The sequence below is a fragment of the Meriones unguiculatus genome, chromosome X, assembly GCF_030254825.1.
Source record: "Meriones unguiculatus strain TT.TT164.6M chromosome X, Bangor_MerUng_6.1, whole genome shotgun sequence".
Taxonomy (NCBI): domain Eukaryota; kingdom Metazoa; phylum Chordata; class Mammalia; order Rodentia; family Muridae; genus Meriones; species Meriones unguiculatus.
Genome location: NC_083369.1, coordinates 114,031,838 through 114,052,180, shown reverse-complemented (window position 1 = coordinate 114,052,180; position 20,343 = coordinate 114,031,838). Strand labels below are relative to the sequence as shown.

Sequence of the window (20,343 nt, the reverse complement as noted above, 5' to 3'; positions counted from 1 at the left end):
GGGAGGCAAGGGGACTGGAGGGCACCCAGGTCCCCATAGCTGAGGCTGGGGAGGTAGAGGCTGCTGCCACCACATCAAGGGATGTGTCTGTTGGAGAAATGCTGGCTTCCCAGAGTTTTCAGAGAGCCTTAAACGGTTCTCATAACTGTTTAAGGACAGTAACCATCTCAGTGATCCCCTCATTGAAAACCTTAAATATAAAAATAGTTAGGCTGGTGTGGTTCCTGCTTTGCAAGTATCAAATGAGCCAAATGATTACTGAGGCAGAAATACTGGGTAGGAACAATAGACATTATGTCCCATTCTACCACCTGATCTTTACTAAGGCTGCTGATTGCATGAGGCTATTGTTAGGCATTGACATTTTGGTAGTAAACCCCAGTGTCCACTCCTACTGTCTTGTCACTGCACTGGGGATCACCTATGATGGGATGCAACATGGTGGTCCAGGCCCAAGACAGGCCCGGTAATAATTGTCCTCCTCACTGTGTCAGTGAGGAGGGGTTGTCGAGGATATTGAATAACATGGAGATTTATGCCAGCAGTGACCATTTCATGTACACGGAGCTCAGGAGACTCATCAGTGAGCATTATGTGCAGGAAGGGTACCTGGAATAAAGGCAGGTGCCAGACAGTGATCCTCCTAGCCATGAACTGTGGTGGGGTCCAAGGGCGGGCCTATGCTGAAACTACCACGATGCAAATATTGAGTTTTTTTTTTTTTCCCAGCATCTTTAAGAAGGATCCCAGAGACTATCCCTTCAGAGATGCAGAGGCTTTGAGAGATGAGATAGAGGGGACCTAGGACAGAGTCACCCAGCAGATGGTACTATTGCAGTGACTAGCACACATTCTAGTGCACTGGCAGTTCCCATCCAACATCAGGTCAGGCAGAGTCAGTGATCTAAGTACCATACCCTCATGTGAGAGCTGGTGGGAGGAGAACGTGAACCATTCCATTCTTCCTGTCTGAGCAACTTGGAGTTTTCTTGTTCTTACAAAATTTTGCTGCTTTTACTGCCAGGTTCATTAGCTCTAGCTATTTTAAGTTTATGAATGACATTAGTAATGTACCTACTGTTGTTGATACATTTTAGGAGAATTATATTATTTTGTAAACATATGACAATGACTTGTATCTAATGTGTAATACTTCTCAAGATACCATCCCGTGTCAGTGGCAGCATAAATCAAGACAGTTATGGGTCTCAGAAATATTTAGCCAGGACCAGGCTCTTGGGCAGTGTGAATGACTTAGGGCTGAGAGAAGGGAAAACTGCTCTGAGCCACCATCACTGCTGGTGCTGGACTTGGCCTGGAGGACTCAGGCTGAGGTGTCACTCAGTGAATCGACACTTGGATAACACATAGAGTCAGGAAGGTTGAATCCCCATCATGTCAAAACAGGAAACGAAAAACGTACAGAGAGGAATCCTGTCCTGGCTCCAGAGAGTCAAAGATGAACAAAGCACATGTAGGGCACGGTTTACCTCTACCTTCCTTAAGGGATTCCTCACACATAGGTTGGAATCATGGGAATGTGGGGGAGCCCTGAGAACTAACTCCTAGGCAGGGTCTCTTCTGCCTCCCTCATGTGGAGAGACTGAGTGGACCACTAACATTGCTTCAAGAACTTGTAGTGTGTATTAGTGTTTTGTCTGCATGTCAAGCATACTACAGGTGACCCCGGTGTCCCCAGAGGACAGAAGAGGGTGCCAGATTCCATGGAGGCAGAGTTGCAAATGGTTGTGAGTCTCCATGTGAGTGCTGGAAACTGAACCTTTCTCCTCTGCAAGAGCATCAAGTGTTCAGACAAAGCGCTAGCCCTAGACAGATTTCATTAAAAAAATAATAATCATCATCATCATTTGTGTACATGTATACATGAGTGTTAGTTGGAATGCATGCATGCCTCAGTGCTGGTGAGGATTCAAGTTGGTTCTTCCTTCCTCCTGATAATGAATGGACTTTGTTTCTCCTGCTGCAGTGTGTAGTCCAGGCCCACTCCCTTGTCTCTCCTCCCATCATGCCAAAGGAGCTCTAGGATTCCAGGTGCATGAACTGCTGCATCCTCCCATTTATGCAGGTTACAGGGAAGTAAAGTTGATCCTCAGGCATGAGCAGCTACCTAACTTTTATCCTGGGATCCATAACCCAACCATAAGATGATTTTAGCTCAGTTCTCTCTAGTGCAGTTTTAACCCAGATTTTAAATGTGTCCAAAAAGTGGGAGGAGTCAGTGAAGTTTGTTCATGAAATTTCATTTTGGCTCCTTGGCTGTCCTGTGCCCTACTTTTCGCTCCAGTTCTCCCCAGTCAAGGAACTGCACCAGGGATTTTTACGGGCAGCACATATATTCCAGCCATCCTGATGGGTGGCCCACTTCCCAGGTGAAGAACCTGGGGTGTCCTAGCATTAGGCATGTCCCTGATTCCTGCCTAACAAATGACAGGCCTGGAAGGAGACCAGTAGTCTGTAAGCATATGTAACCCAGGCAATTCTCACTTACCAGACCAAGTCTGTCCCTCTGACAAAGACAAGGCTCTTTGTAATATCTTGTCAGACCAAACTCCAGAAGGACATTCAGAGAGGTCAATGTTACCTACTGAAAACAGCCCTAGAAGAGAGGTGAGTGTATGAGTCAAGCATGATTTCCAGATTGTCCCCAAGTGCATCCCAGAGAGCTGAGTGTCCCAGTGTGGAAGCTTCTGTCCAGGCCCAGAACATTTCCTGTGCCCCTTAAACAGGCCATGCCCCATGTGCCTGCTGTTCCTTCCCTGCACCTTTTACCCTTTTCCTGATGAACTTCATGCTTCCTCTATGGGCCAGAATGGAGACCCTGCCCTCCCCTGGGACTGTCTTTCACACTGACCAATGCACCTGTTGAGGTGTTTCATAACACTGGTCGGGTGTGGCACAGCTGAGCACCACAGGCAAAGGTTCACCACTAGGTCTAAAGGAAATCAAGGATTCTCAGCCTCCCCAGGAACAACACTGAAGTTGTGAGGAATCTGAGGCTTGGAGGATGACTCAGTACTAATTTCAAGAATGAACCCCTGCCTACCTTTCCACATGTAACTTCACATCAGTGAATCTTGGGTTGTTTTTGGAGCTGCAAACCATTGTGTGAAGTCTGTGAAAGGGAGAAGGCTACTCTGAGATTTCTGAATTGAGGTAGGCACTTTGGGAGGACCCCAAAGTTCTCTTTGAGGACCGGGACTCCCAAAGCGATGCAGCTACATCCCCTGTGGTCAGCTTAGCTCCAAGAGGGCTCCAAGGATGAAACCCTTTCCCCTCCATTCTTGGAAACCCTGCAGAGACATTAATGTCTGACATTCCCAAGAAATGGGGGGGAGGAGCATGCATGGCTAAGCAGAGGTCCTGGGGGTACACTGTGGAAGCTCTAGTCCGGATATAGCAGCTTCAGATACTCTGGGTCTGATGGTCTGGTGAGCTACACCCAAACAGTACCCATTTGTGACAATCAGAACTTTGGGGAGAGAAGGCATTTGAAAGGTTCTCAGAAAGAATGGGGCCACAGGACTTAGTCAAGACAGAAGCTGTGACTGGATCTCAGAAGCTACAAACCATCTATACAGGCATGGACAATCAAATACATTGTATGCTGTTGAGGGTCTGGCAATAAATCCCACACTGACTTGGGAAAAAGGGTGGCTCCCCAAGCTTCTGCATCCCCCTCTGCATTCTGGAACTTGTGCCTACTTGGGGTAGGGTAGGGGTAAGGGAAGGGGTGGTACTCAGAGGCATTTTGTGAGATTCCTGGATGGTAAACAGCCTTGATGCAGTTTCCTAGTCAAAGTGACTGCTTAGGGTGGGTTGAAAGGCCCCCTTCAGAACAGATGAACCGCAAATAATGCTGCTTCATCCCATGGTCAGCATGCCAGAAAGGGAGGCCTATGCCCATTGTCTCTTCCTTGGGGACTTAGCACAGGAGCCGGTTTTGGAGTTTCCCTGAAGGAGGATTACATCAACTCTATGGTGAAAGTCAGACCTGAGATTGGATGGAAGAAGACACACTCCAGAGAGAGGGCCCCACCACATTTAAGCTATACTCTTTGGGTGACTGAGCACTGCTCCAAATGGGGGCCCAGTTGCCAGAACCAACCCTTTGCCCAGTAGGGCTCTGTGGACAAATGCACAGTAACTATTTTTAGAGGTCCATTTATTCCTGACAGTGGCTTTGCATTCAGCATGTACGCAGGACCAGAGAGAGGACTGCAGAAGACCCACTCTGTCTTAGAAGGTACCCAAATAGTATTTCTCCTGGTGTGCACTTGGAAGAATAAGCCTATCTTACACCCTCTCCAAGCATTCAGTGCATGAGGCCATTTTGAGGAGTTCAGAAAGAGGAGATGACCAACTGTCTGTCAGTGAAGCTGTGAACTCTTGAGTCCTTCCCTGAAGCCACACCCTAGATAGACAGAGAGACAGACTGAGATAATCAAGCTGCCTTGTATATGTTTGAAAGTGGTGAGCCAATGCCAACCTCTCTGGAAGCGCTTTCTAACTGCTTCAGGAGACAGATTTCTGTAGCAGTTCACAGGGTGTAAACGGGCTAACTCTAGAGTGTGACTTTAGCTACTTGCCAGGTCTCTGTGACCTGTACCTCCAGTGTACCCGGAAGAGTTTGGAATAGATATGAGCGATTTCAGTGAAGACTTGTTAGAGCTTCCTGTGGCAGACCATAACAGAGAAACTTCTGCATTGTCTGATAAAGGGATGAATCTCCCGTGGCTTCATTAGCTGTAGATGTTAGAATTCTGTGGTAATCAAGATGGAGCCCGAGAGATACTCATCAATTATGCATATGATGAAAATTTCCCATCAAACCCCAATGCCCATGTCTGCTTAAATGAATTTCTCAAGAGACAGAAGGCACCAAGAGTGAAGCTGATAAGTGTTCTTACGAGTCTACAATAAGATTGTGCCATCCCATACACTAATGTTAGAATTCCATACATTGCTTAGAAAATCAGAGACAGAAGAACACTGGAAACTGGGTTTGGCTATGCTATTCGAAGTCCCGGATTTTTCTGGATGCACTGAGAACATAACTGCCTGGGAATACTTGGCAAAGTATCTGAAGCAGACATTAATGGAGATTTCTGTGTCTAAAATATCAGCTAGAAGTAATCCATGAGAACTATATCCAATTTTCCTTAAAGGGGGTTGGAGGACATCCTGTGTGGGTTGAAAAAGAGTGGCAATCTAGGAGAAACTGGTGGCCAGCCTTTCACTTCAGCTTCTTTTGGGCAAAGAGTGATTGGAAGGCAGATGCTGATTTGGCTTGTGAGAAAGCATTTGTAGTTGGAATCCTTTTAGGGAAAGGTTGTAGATATTTTTGGTATATTTTGAAACATGATCATGAAACCTTGAAGAAGAAAATTAAGAGGATGAAGTCTGTGAAAAAATATACTATTGTAAATACAGATGTTTACACCTAGACCTTAAGCTATTTAGTGGCTCAGTAGTTATTGATTGTGATTTTTTTTTGTTATTACAAGAAGGTTGTTTAAATTGTTTTAATGTGTGTGTGTGTGTGTGTGTGTGTGTGTGTGTGTGTGTACACACATGGGTACATGTGCATGTGAAGGCTAGAAGGCAGCTGTGTCACCCTCAGCAGCCTTCCTTTGAGACAGGTAGCTCAGAGGCCTGGAGCTCAGCTATTATGCTGGCTGACAGGTGTTCTCCAGGGATTCTTCTTAGCTCTGGGATTATAATTGTGGACTCCTATGCCCAGATTTTTGGTTTTTTAATCTATTTGTTATTTAATCTATGTAGAAATATGGAACCAGGGCCAGAAGGAGGGGCAAGGAGAACTCTGAAACAGGGCATGTAAAAGCAGCCCCTGACATCAGCCAGCACTGGCTGTGGGGAAGACTGTGGACCAGAAATGTGACCTCTGACTTCCTGCTCAGGGTCCCCTTGAGGTGGGGATCAGAGCTGCGCTAGGCCTGAAGGATGGGTGCCATTGAGGGAGGTTAGCAGAGGCCTTGTGCGGAGTCAATAGGAAATCCTTCAGAATCCCCAAGACAAGAGTGGACCCCTGCTCCTCTTGGCAGTCTTGAGAAACACCCCAGGGGTGTTCAGATGGGCCCCATCTTCACCCCTGTCTCTGCCCCAGAGGAAGCTGAACCTGCACAATGAAGAAACGGGGAGCCATGTGAAGTTACCGGAGGAGGTGTCCAGGATCTGCCACCCATCCTGGTGAGCAACCATGGTAAGAATTGAGCCTGTGACGGGACTTAAAGAAGCCCTCAGTCCAGGGACCACATAGGTACTGTATGCTCCTGTTCTGATACCAGTAGTGCTCTGATTGGGTGGAAGCACTGGATGGCCTCTCTTCTTCTCCTTCGTCTCCTCAAATTGAGGTGAGGCATCTCTGGGTGGTGATGGCTTGCACCTAAGATTTGCATCATATCAGCAGACGGATCCAAATTTGCAGGGCTAAAGGGGTTCAAGGTTTGGATCTTACCCAAGGACTGGCTTTCTGAAGGGAAAAATAAAGGGGTGGCACAGTCAGGCTGTGTCCTGGAGTCCACTTCACAGGCAGTCAGTGCCCTTCTTACCTGAAGTACCGCAGGATGAAAGGTGAGAGTCTTTGGGCAGATGAGGTCTGGTAGAAAGCGAAGATGTCAAGAAGGACAGGTAAGATGAATGCACGACAAGTGTACTAGGGAAAACCTATCTAAGAAGAGATATATCTAGGTCAGGTGGGTATCACTGAAGATCCTACATGGTAGTCAATGGGATATAGCACCAGCTCAATTCTCTTCAGAGGGTTCAGGATCTCAGGGAGGTGAGAAACTTGACCTGAGCTGAAGACTTCAAGGAGGCACTTGAGTTCCTAATATGGACACTTCAAGGCGAGAACTCCAGGGATTATTTAAGGAAACTCCAGTTCAGCACACAGGTAGGGATCTCACATAAGGCTTCCCAGAACCACTGTCACCCAACCAGCCCTAGGCAGGGATGCCAGTATGAGTCTCCTGCCTTGTTTTCAGACTTTAGTTGAGCCTTAAGACCATCCTGACCCAGGTCATCTGAGGAAAGATCAGAGGTATCAAGAATCAAGCTGGGAACTAAGGCAGTTTCATTGGCCAAACTCAGGATTCCAGTCCCCTCCCTGCCCTCCTGCTGGCTGTGGAATACCTGGGCCCTTCCTCTCCTCTTCCTCCTGTCTGTCAGTAAGAGGAATTTGTCTTAAGGACATTGAGCACAGCTATCGCCAGCAATGTCCTAGACCTTGCCATGTTTCAGGTTGAGGATCAGGCTGGTCTCAAATCATTGGACTAATGGGCTACAGAAATCAGGCTGCCTTTTGCAAGTGTTCACAATCAGGTCCTGTTCCATCTCAGAGACAGAATCTACTTTGGAGACTTTGCCACAGGGAAAAGCAAAGTTGTACCGGGAGAGCCATGTCTCTTCCCTTTCAGGTTCAAGGAGGGGCATGCATAACTAGAATTCTCTCACCCTAGAGTGACACCCAAGCAAACTCCTGTCATTTTTGAGAGCAGCTCAAACTACAGTTTTCAGTCTACTCACCTTTTCCCTTTCTCCCTCAGACCAGTGAGTCTGCATCCCTGTGACCTGCATGGTATCCTACCTGTGTTTCCAAGGAAACTTAGCTTAGCGTGGATGCTACTGAGAATAGCCAGAGCTTCAACCTGCCAGACAGCCCTAAGGCCCAAAGGAAAGAAAGGGGCCTAGAAGGTGCCTTGGTCTCCATAGCTGAGGCAAGAGAGTGGTAGGTATCTCCTGGAGGAACACATAGTTCTCCCCAGATTGCACAGGGAGCCTCCACTCATTGCACTGCCATGGGCTCCATTGTACTTGCATCATCTGGGGAGGCCACTGGTAATCAAGAATGGGAGCTGGCTGACACTGAGTTACCTCTGCAGGATACCCTAACTCAAAAGATGGGTGCTCTGGTGACGTTTTTGCTGTTGAAAGACATTTGATCATACTGTGAACCCCAAGATTGTGTTGTTTACTGGAAAAAAAAAGTTTCTAGTTGTGGTATGGCTCAACGCTAGCACACAGCTTTGATCCAAAAGCTTTCTGCTTGAGTTGTGTAAACTGGATTAAATAAAGTTTGACCTGGTTCAAGAGGTGCAGCAAGAAACCAGTTGACAGAGAGTGAAAAGAGGGGAAGGAGCAGAAAGGAAGAAGGAGGATGCCAAATGGGTTAGTCTGGAGACAGGGCATGAACATAGGAAAACCATAGAGAGAATGGAAAAGTCAGGAAGACAAATAGAGGGACACACAGGTAGTAGAAGGAAGGGACATTGACTTTGAGTGGATTTTTTGAAGCTCTGTGGAGAAAGAAAGCTCCTTTGGAATGTCTCCTGAAGAGGAAGGTCAGCTGGGTGCTCTCTCTGCCTCTCTGAGCTAGGAAGTACAATAATGCAAGGATCTAGGATCCTGTGGAGTACTGATGTAGATGGCTTAAAATTGGAGCAGAAAATGAAAAGGTAAATGGCTTAAAATTTCCTCATTACCAATTATGAGTATTATCATTTTGATATTTCATATTTTATCCTTAATAGCCATAGTGGGGAGACTCCAATATGATGGTATACAATGAACACAATGTCTAAAAAGCAAAAGATCAGAAACTGTGGCCCAATTATGCAGCCAGACTGTGGACCTCAAAACACAAATGTCTGTGTTTCCCGGATCAAAGGAGGCATTCCTGGGAGCCAAGGAAGTACATTTCCACAACCCACACCCCACCAACTCCCCATGAATGACTCCTGAGCCCAAGAGACACACAGTCACACCTTGTCCCCCCCACCTCCCAAACCCGAACATAAATTTCTTGTACCAGGGATGCACAACTCCAAACTCTCCTGTACCAGACTCCTCTTGAATCCTGCTTCCCAGAGGAAAGTGCAGCCTCTGGACACCAGAAACACAGTCCCTATCCCCTAGTCTGTGGTTCTACCCATTTCCCTGCGGGAAACAGCTAGATATTAGGCACATACAAAGTCTGGTTCCAAGATGGCAGAGCCCAACAAGCAAGAAATCTGAGTAGCTACCTGGGAGAGCAATAACTCTGAGCAAGTGGTTGTGCTGCTGACTCTTAGATGCCAGTCTCCCTTCATGGCAGCCAGATACATGTGGATCCAGCCTCAGTCCCCGGCCCCCTGCCCCCCCCCCCCCGGCTAACCTTGCCACCCTAAGGATGACTCTAGATTCCAGAGATGCAAAGAGCCAGTCTGCGGTTCACAGCTCTACCAGCTGTCGTGAGTGAATCTTCTGGACCTCAGGTCCATACAATCTAAGCACCCACATCCCAATCTCTGTTCCTATAGATCCAACTGGGATCTTTAGGAAGAGAAATGCTGTAGGCCTCTTGCAGAGCTCTAGCTCCCAGCGGACAACTCAGGCAGGGTTTCTCCCGAATGCCTGAATATCCCAGTTGGTTCCACAAGCAACCAGTGAATGCCAGTTACAACCAGATGGTTGGAAGACAGCAGAAGAACAAAATCTACAAAAACCAGGACAATATGGCTCCACCAGAATCACCAGTAAACACTGGATATCTTAATGCAGCTGAAATACAGAAAAATGACCATGAATTTATGCTTAGGAAGATGTTAGAGGCCTTTAAGGAGGAAAGGAATAAACCCCTCAAAGAAATACAGGAAAAATACAATCGAACAATTTGAGGCCTTTAAAGAGGAAACAACTAGAGTCCAAGATGGCGGTGAACAGTGCACACCATATCTGAGGGGAACAGGATCTGAAACTGTGAAATTGGTGAGTGGAGGGACAGCTGAAGCCAGAACATCAAAAGTGAGTCTTCCTGGTCAAGAGGGGACAACCCATGAGCTGGGACTCTTTGGATCCAGGTCACCCTTGGATGTCTCTTGGGACTGAGAGTGATGAATATTCAACCCCCCTGCACTTCCTCTTGCCCCAAGCATGGTCCTCCCTGCTTGGTGGAGGCAGCTGGCAGTGGCCACTGCCCCAATCACAGGCCTCCCTGCTTGGCAGAGACAGCAGTGTTTGCCTAAAGCAGGAGCTCCCATACTTGGTGACTGAGATGGCAGAAGCAAAGGCCATACCGGCCACCCAGGTCTGTGGCTGTGGTAGGGTGCAGGCTAGCCCAAGAGGAGCCTACATGCTCAGGTGACTATGACCACAGAGGTGGCTACACCAAGTATGGGTCTCCCTGCCAGTCAGCCAAACAGTGGATATACTGAGCTGACAGATCTCCTACACTCTCATTTGCCCCTGCAGGCCCAAATCTGAGAATAAAGAAGAAACAACTAAAACCATCCAAGACATAGAGGGAAAAAAAGATCAAACAGGTGAAGGAAACGAATAAACCAGGTCAAGACCTGGAAATGTAAATAGAATCAATAAAGAAAAAATTGAGGGAATCCTGGAAATGGAAAACTTAGGAAAGAGAAGAGGAACTACAGAGGTAAGCATTCTCCCACTCACCAAGAGACAGATCATTGAGACAGAAACTAAATAGAGAAATGACAAGAATTAACAGATGTCATGAATCAAATGGAACTAATAGATAACTACAGAACTTTTCACCCAAACACAAAAGAATATACCTTTTTCTCAGCACCTCAGGGAGCTTCCTCCAAAATCGACCATATACTCAGTTAACAAGCAAGTCTCAGGAGAAACAAGAAAACTGAAATAATGCCCTGGACTTTTCCACATAGCCGTGGATTAAAGATGGACTTCAACAAAAACAGAAACAGCAGAAAGCCAGAAATTCATGGAAACTGAACAACTACCTACTTAGTGACCACTGGGTTATGGCTAAAGGAATGAACAGATTAAAGACTTCCTAAAATTCAATGAAAATGAAGCCACAACATACCCAGACTTATGGATCACAATAAAAGCAGTGCTAAGATGAAAGTTCATAGCACTAACTCCCTTCATAATGAAATTGGAAAGATGTGTAATATCAACTTAACAGCTCATCTGAAAGCTCTAGAATAGAAAGAAGGAAGCAAACACACACAAGAAGACCAGATGGCAGGAGATAATCAAAGTCCTGGCTGAAATCAATAAATTAGAAACAAAGAGAACAATACAAACAATCAAAGAGTTTCACTCAGAAAATAAAAAAGCTAAACAAACCCTTCGCCAAACTAACTAAAAGGCAGAGAGACAATATCCAAATTAAAAAAAAAAAAAATCAGAAATGAAAAGGGGGACATAACAGCAGACACTGATGAAATCCAAAGAATCATTAGGTCTTACTTCAAAAGACTTTATTCCATGCAATTGGATAATCTAAATAAAATGGACACTTTTATTGATAGATTCCACTTACCAAAGTTAAATAAAAATTAAGTAAACAAGGTAAATAGTCCTATAACTAGAAAGAGAAAGAGAAATAGAAGCTGTCATTGAATCACTCACTCCCATTCGAAAAGGACCCACAGCCAGAAGCTTACAGTGCAAAATTGCTTTCAATTACTCCTCAAACTACTCCCCAAAACAGAAACAGAAGGAGCATTGCCAAACTTATTTTATGAGGCCTGAATCACTTGATACCTAAACCACACAGTGAACCAACAAACATAGAGAATTTCAGACCAGTTTCACTCGTGAGCATTGATGCAGAAATACTCAATAAAATAATTGCAAACTGAATTCAAGAATGCATCAAAAATATCACCCACCATGATCAAGTAGGCTTCATCCTAGGCATACAGGTGCGGCTCAATCAATAAAATTTCATCAATGTGATCCACCATATAAACAAACATGATAATTTTTATGATGCTTTGGAAAGACCCTTCATGATAAAAGTCTCAGAATGGTCAGGAATGCAAGGCATGTACCTAAATATAATACAGTAAATACACAGCAAGCCTATAGCCAACATCCAATTAAGTGAAGAGAAACCTAAAGCAAGTCCACTAAAGACAACCCTGCCTACTCTCTCCTTATCTCTTCAACATAGTACTTGAAGTTCTAGCCAGAGCAATAAGACAACAAAAGGGGATCAAGGAGATACAAATTGGAAAAGAAGAAGTCAAAGTATCTCCATCTGCAGATGGCATGATAGCATACCTAAATGACCCCAAAATTTCTACCAGAGAACTCTTACAGATGATAAACTCCTTCAGCAAAGTGGCTGGATGCAAAATTAACTAGAAAAATGTAGCCCTCCTATATACAAACAGCAAACAAGCTGGGAAAGAAATTAGGGAAACAACACCTTTCACAACAGGCACACATAATACAAAGTACCTTGGTATAACTCTAACCAAGCAAGTCAAGGAACTGTATGGCATGAACTTCAAGTCTCTGAAGAAAGACATTGAAGATATCAGAAGATGGAAAGATGTTCCATGCTCATGGTTAGGTAGGATCAACATAGTAAAAATGGCCATCTTACCAAAAGCAGTCTACAGATTCAATGCAGTTCCCATCAAAATAACAACACAACCCTTCATAGACCTTGAAAGAAACACTCTCAGCTTCATATGGAAAAGCAAAATACAAACAAGCAAACAAACAGAATAGCTTAAACTATCAAATACAATAGAAGAACTATGTTCATAGGTGCTTTACTTGTGCTAGCCAGAATCTGGAAATAACCTATATGTCCCTCAATGGAGGAATGGATAGAGAAGATAGGGCACACTTACACAATGGAATACTACTCAGCTTTTAACAACAAGGAAATCATGAATTTTGCAGACAAATGAACTAGAAAAGATCATCCCGAGTGAGGTAACACAGAAACAGAAAGACAGGCATGGTAAACAGTCACCTATAAACAGACTTTAGCTGTAGAGTAAAGGACAGCCAAACTAAAATCTACAGAGGTTAAAAAAAAAAAAAAAAAAAAAAGCTAAAAACTAAGGAGGACCCTAAGGGAGGATGCTTAAATCTCATTCAGAATGGCAAATAGGAATAGATACCAGAAGCGGTGGAAGAGAGAGAACAGGATGAGAGTCTTCTACAGAGGGTCCTCTGAAAGGCTATACCCAACAGGGGACAGAAGCAGATGCTGAGACTCACAGCCAAACCTTGCGCAGAGAACAGAGAATCTTATGGAAGAAGTAGGGGATAGAAGGACATGGAGGGGACAGAAACCCCACAAGAAGATCAACAAAGCTAAAGAAAATCTGAGCCCAGGGTTTCCTGCAGAGACTGATGGACCAACCAAGGACCATGGATGCAGAGAACCTAGACCTCCTGCTCAGATGTAGCCGATTGGCTGCTCAGTCTCCTTGTGGGTTCTTGAGTAAGGGGAACAGGGGCTTCCTCTCTCATGAACTCAGTTTCCTGCTCTGTGATCACTTTCCCTTAGCAATGTGACCTTGCCAGGCCACAGAGGAAGAGGATCCAGGCAGTCCTGATGAGACTTGACAAGCTGTGGACAGATGGCAGAAGAGGAGATCTCCCCCTTTCAGTAGACTAGGAAAAGATAGGGTGGAAGAAAGAGCGAGGGTGGGACTGGGAAGAATTGAGGTAGGGGATTCCAACCGGAATATATAAGGGATAAATTATAAAAAAATAATTTTGGGCAGAGTGCAGTGAATCTTAAGAAAGAAGGGGAACATAGTAAGACCTGGATAGTACAGGAGTTCCAGAAGGAATGCAACAAAACCAAGAAATCTGCACTCAGGTGTCTTTTCTGAGACTGATACTCCAACCAAGGACCATTCATGGATATAACTTAGAACCCCTGCTCAGATGTAGCCCATGTCAGTTCAGTATCCAAGTGGGTACCCTAGTAAGGGGAACAGGGAATGTCTCTGACATGAACTCAGGGGCTGGCTCGTTGACCACTCCCACCTTGCCAGGCCACAGAGGAGGACAATGCAGCCAGTCCTGATGAGACCTGATAAGCTAGGGTTAGATGGAAGGGGAGGAGGACCTCCCTTATCAGTAGACTTGGAGAGGGGCATGGGAGGAGATGGAGGAAGGAGGGTGGGATTGGGAGGGAATGGGGGAGCGGGCTACAGCTGGTATACAAATTGAATAAAATGTGATTAATATAAAAATAAAAATTTAATTAAAAAATAAAACAATCTTAAAACTGAGTTTGTGAAAATGGTAGAGGACTTTAAAGAAAGAAAGAAATTCCTCAGAGAACTGCAGGAAAACACAACCAAACAGGTGAAAGAATTGAATAAATCTCTTAAAAATTCTAAACAAACAAACAAACAAAAATAAGAACAACAGAACTCTCCTGGAGGTATCTCCATCCCTCATCTCAAGCTGTAATACAGAACGATAATAATAATAACTGCATGGTACTGACATAGAAACAGACTGGTTGGTCAAAGGAATTGATTTGAAGACCCAGAAATAAACCCACACATCTAGGGACACTTGATTTTTGACAAAGAAGCCAAGACCATACAATCTTCAACAAATGGTGCTGGTCTAATGGGATGTTTACATGTTTACATGTAGAAAAATGCAAAGAGATCCATATCTATCCCCCTGAACAAAACTCAGATCCAAGTGCCTCAACATATAACAAGAAACACTCAATATATTAGAAGAGCAAGTGGGGAAAGACCTTGAACTCACTGGCACTGGAGACAACTCCCTGAACAGAACACCAAGAGCTCAAACTCTAAGATTAATAGTTAATAAATGAGACCTTATGAAATTGGAAAGCTTCTGTAAAGCAAAGCACACTGTCAATAGGACAAAAAGGTAGCCTACAGATTGGGGAAAAAATTCTTCACCAAACCCACATTTGACAGTGAGCTAATATCCAAAATATATAAGGAACTCAAGAAACTGAACAGCAACAAACACTATAATCCAATTACAAATGTGTTAAACAGAGAATTCTCAACAATGGAAACTCAAATTGCTGAGAAACACTCAAAGAAATTCTCAAGGACCTTAGCCCTCTGGGAAATGCAAATCATCTTACACCCCTCAGAATGGCTAAGATCAAAAACTCAAGTGACCAAAATGAAGGAAAAAAACCACATGATCATCTCCTTAGATGCCGAAAAAGCATTTGACAAAGTCCAACACCCATTCATGTTTAAAGTCTTGGAGAGATCAGGGATACAAGGCACATACCTAAACATATTAATGGCAACATACAGCAAGCCTATAGCCAACATCAAACTCAATGGAGAGAAACTCAAATCAATCCCACTGAAATCAGGGACAAGACATGGCTGCCCACTCTCTCCATATCTATTCAACATAGTACTTGAAGTCCTAGCTAAAGCAATAGGACAACAAAGGGAGATCAAGGGGATACAAATTGGAAAGGAAGAGGTCAAAGTGTCACTATTCGCAGATGATATCATAGTCTACATTAGTGACCCCCAAAATTCAACCAGAGAACTACTTCAGCTGACAAACACGTTCAGCAAAGTGGCAGGATACAAAATCAACTCAAAAAAATCAGAAGCCCTCCTGTATATCAAAGACAAATGGCCTAGAAAGAAATCAGGGAAACAACACACTTCACAATAGCCACAAATAACATAAAATACCTTGGGGTGACTCTAACCAAGCAAGTTAAAGACTTGTTTGAAAAAAACTTTAAGTCTCTGAGGAAAGAAATAGGAGAAGATATCAGAAGATGGAAAGATCTCCCGTGCTCATGGTTTGGCAAGATTAACATTGTGAAAATGGCCATCCTGCCAAAAGCAATCTACAGATTCAATGCAATTCCCATCAAAATACCAACTCAGTTCTTTACAGACCTTGAAAAAAAGATTCTCAGCTTCATATGGAGAAACAAAAAATCCAGAATCCCCAAAACGATCCTGTACAACAACAGATCATCTGGAGGTATCTGCATCCCTGATCTCATGTTGTACTACAGAGCAATAGTAATAAAAACTGCATGGTATTGGCATAGAAACAGAAAGGAGGATCTATGGAACTGAATAGAAGACCCAGAAATAAACACACACATCTAGGGACACTTGATTTTTGACACAGAAACCAAAAACATTCAATGGAAAAAAAGACAGCATGTTCAAAAAATGGTGCTGGTCCAACTGTATGTCTACATGCAGAAAAATGAAAATAGATCCATATTTATCACCCTGCACAAAACAAAGTCCAAATGAATCAAAGACCTCAACATAAAACCAGATACTCTAAATCAGTTAGAAGAAAAATGGGGAACGGCCTAGAACTCATTGGCACAATTAACAACTTCCTGAACAGAACACCAACAGCACAGGCTCTAAGAGTAACAATCAATGAATGGGACCTCATGAAACTGAAAAGCTTCTGTAAAGCAAAAGACACTGTCGTCAGAACATAGCGACAGCCTACAGACTGGGAAAGGATCTTCACCAACCCTACATCTGACAGAGGGCTAATATCCAGTATATATAAAGAACTCAAGAAGTTAAAATTAACAAATCAAGTAACCCAATTAAAAAACAGGGCACGGAGTTAAACAGAGATCGGAGTTAAACAGAGATCTCTCTGTAGAGGATTGTAGAATGGCAGAGAAACACTTAAAGAAATGCTCAACATCCTTAGACATCAGGGAGGTGCAAATCAAAACGACCCTGAGATTTCACCTTACACCCATCATAATGGCTAAGATCAAAAACTCAAGTGACAACACATGCTGGAGAGGATGTGGAGAAAGGGGAACCCTCCTCCATTGCTGGTAGGAATGCAAACTGGTACAACCACTTTGGAAGTCAATCTGGCGCTTTCTCAGACAATTAGGAATAGTGCTACCTCAAGATCCAGCTATACCACTCCTAGGCATATATCCAACAGATGCTCAAGTACACAACAAGGACATTTGCTCAACCATGTTTACAGCAACTTTATTAGTAATAGCCAGAACCTGGAAACAACCCAGATGTCCCTCAGTTGAGGAATGGATACAGAAATTGTGGTACTTTTACACAATGGAATACTGCTCAGCAATTAAAAAGAAGGAAATCATGAAGTTTGCAGGCAAATGGTGGGACCTAGAATAGATCATCCTGATTGAGACATCCCAAAACCCAAAAGACACACATGGTATATATACTCACTTATATAGACCTGTAAGTTAGGATAAATATACTGGAATCTATACACCTAAAGAAGATAAACAAGAATGAGGTCTCGGGGTAAGATGACCAGTCTTCACTTAGAAAGACAAATGGGATGGACATTGGATGTAGGAGAAAACAAGTAACAGGACGGGAGCCTACAGCACAGGGTCTCTGAAAGACTCTCCCTAGCTGTGTATCAAAGCAGATATTAAGACCTATCACCAAACCTTTGACAGAATGCAGGTAATCATATGAAAGAAGGGAGAGTTAGTAAGACCTGGAGAGTACAGGAGTGTCACAAGGACAAAACATATCAGGGCACAGGGGTCTTTCATGAGACGGTTTCTCTGACCAAGGCCCATGTATGGATATATCCTAGAACCCCTGCTCAGATATAGCTCATGGTAGCTCAGTGTCCAAATGTGTTCTCTAATAAGGGAACAGGGACGATTCCTGACATGAACTCAACAGCGAGCTCCTCAACCCCTCCTCCCCCCCAAAAAAAGGAGGAGCAGCCTTGCTAGGCCACAGAAGAAGACATTGCAGCCAGGCCTGAAGACACTTGATAAGCTGGGGTTAGATGGAAGGGGAGGAAGTCCTCCCCTATTACTGGACTTGGAAAGGGGCAGGGAGAAGATGAGGGAGGGAGGGTGGGATTGGGATGGAAGGAGGGAGGGAAGTATGCCTGGGATACAGAGTAAATAACCTGTGATTAATATAATAAATAAATTAATTAATTAATTTAAAAAAAAAACACTTAACCCATAAAAAAAGAAAGAAATTTGGGAATAGCTCTACCCCAAGACCAAGCTATACCACTCCTGGACATACACCCAAAAAGATGCTGCACCCGTACAACAAGGACATTTGCTCAACTATGTACAAGGCTGTTTTATTCCTAATAGCCAGCAACTGAAACAACCCAGATGTCCCTCAACTGAAGAAGGGATAAAGAAACTGTGGTACATTTACTCAATGTAATAATACTTAGCTATTAAAAACAAGGACAACAGGAAATTTGCAGGCAAATGGATGGAACTAGAAAAGATCACCCTGAGTGAGGTGACCCAGATCCAGAAAGACACACATAAAATGTACTCACTTATAAGTGGATTTTATCCCTATAGTACAGGCTATCCATACTACAACTTACAAACCCAAAGAAGATAATTAACAAGGAAGTCACAAGGGAGGATGCTTAAATCTCATGCAGAAGGATAAATAAAACAGACTGCAGAATTGGTTGAAGAGAGGGAACAGGGTAAGAGAGGGAGCACAGAGAGTAATGAGGTTCAATATCAGACCTAGGGAGAGTGTGGGTAGGAGGACAGAACTTGCAGAAGAGAAGAGAAACATGAGGCAGGAGCATCTGTATGACAAGCTCGTTAGGCTCCTGGGAGGACATGAGGGTGACTCTAGCCGAGACTCTTAATAGTAGGGGTTGTGGAGACTGAAGAAGCAACCCTCTAACTAGACACGACTCCTAGTGGAGACAGGGGAACACCAACCCACCCACGGAAATTTCAACCCAACATTTACCCTGACTACAAGATGTGCTAGGGCCTAAAATAAATGTGCAGGGATTGAGGGAATATCCAACCAATGCCTGGTCCAACCTGAGACCCACCCCATGTGATACAGCCAACCTTTGACACTATTAATGATACTCTGCTGTGCTTGCAGATGGGAGCCTAAACATAGCTGTCCTCTGAGAGGCTCCATCCAGCAGCTGATGAAAACAGATGTAGAGACCCACAGCCAAACATTGGGTCGATAGCAGGGAGTCTTGTGGAGTGGTTGGGGGAAATGATAGAAGGACTCATAGGGGACAGGAGCTCTTTGAAAAAACCAACAGAGCCCAGGGCCCAGGGTGGCCCGTGGAAACTTAAGCACCAAACAAGGGCCTTGAGTGGACCTGATCTAGGCCCCCTACAGAGATGTAGCCAATGGCTGGCTCAATCCTTATATGAGGTCTTATATGGGGGCTGATTCTGAGATGGACCGTGTTGCCCTGCTCTTTGGTCACTTTTCCCTGGTGGGGCTACCCTCCCAAGCCACTGGGAAAGAGGATGCCCTCAATCCTAACTTGACATGATATTCTGGGTGGGTGGGTGTGGGGGGATTCTCCCCTATCTGAAAATTAAGGGAGGAGGGATAGAGGAAATATGGAGGGAGAAAGGGTGGGAATGGGTGGAAAGGGGGGGAAGAGGCTACTACTTGATGGAAATTGAATGATTAAATAAAAAGAAAAGAAAAAAATTTGAATAGCCATGGTGGCTTTCTGTACACTGTCAAAGAATAAAAAAGCAGTAGGGATACAAGAAAGAGAAAAATATGAAATGTGGATTGATAACATACAAGACTTAGAGGAAAAATTAGGGAGACTTGTAAATAAAAAGAAGAAAAATACACAGACACAGACAGAGGAATTTAGACAAGATCCTACTGAGCCACCACATAAGGAAAGTAAAATGGGGTGGCCCAAGGTTGTTACAAACCAACCTTGAGTGTATCCAGTTACTATCCAAGCCCTAAAAGGAAATGATAGACACCCCAAGGTTATGAAGAACTTAAATAGAATCCTTTCGACATATAAGATTTAAGGAGGTTTAAGGAAATAATGGTTTCATACGGTACACATTCACCCTATGTGAAGCAGATACTAAATATATGGGCAACTCAGAACTGAAGAGGTGGCAACAGCAATATTGGGAGCTGGTCCTCAGTCAAGGTAGTGAGCGTTGTGGAAAGAGAAAGCTAGGGTCATAGAACAACAACATATGTTTAGAGGTATTATTAATGTTTGCTCAAATGTCTCTATATTCAGGTGAGTGTCCCATAGACCTAAGGGTGGATTGACTGTGTGATGGGCTGATGTAGTATTTCCCATTCTGATGAACACAAATTCCCCCTGCCCCAACACACACACAGTAGATAGTGCACTGAATATTCTTGTAGCAACTGGGCTTTGGGATTCATCCTGAATTGAACAGTATTTCTTAATTTACTTTCTGAGTAGTCAAGTGTAGCTGGGTTTACCTGCTTTCATTGTATGTTTCTTGCATTTCCTAAAGTCAGATATCATAGACCATGTGCTCTGGGCAACCTATGCTCCGTGCATACACAGAGGATTGGGGGTAATGCATGGTGCACATAGTGGAAAAAGCGAAGAAGGGCTGCCTGCAAAAGCTTTTTGAAGGTCTAGGAACTCTAAGGAATGGGCAGGAGAGTATGTGTGCTCCTGCAGAGATCAGGAACTTTCACAATGCTTTCCCAGAAATACTTCAGGAGAATCACTGAGACCCTCCTTGTCCAATCTGAA

General features: G+C 44.1%; 2 pseudogenes; both read left to right on the top strand.

The window, feature by feature from the left end:
• Window positions 1-251: 251 nt before the first annotated feature.
• On the top strand, window positions 252-805 carry LOC132649897 (melanoma-associated antigen 10-like; annotated as a pseudogene).
• Window positions 806-4,770: 3,965 nt separating this feature from the next.
• LOC132649896 (TATA box-binding protein-associated factor RNA polymerase I subunit A-like) lies at window positions 4,771-5,465 on the top strand (annotated as a pseudogene).
• The last annotated feature ends 14,878 nt before the right edge of the window (window positions 5,466-20,343 follow it).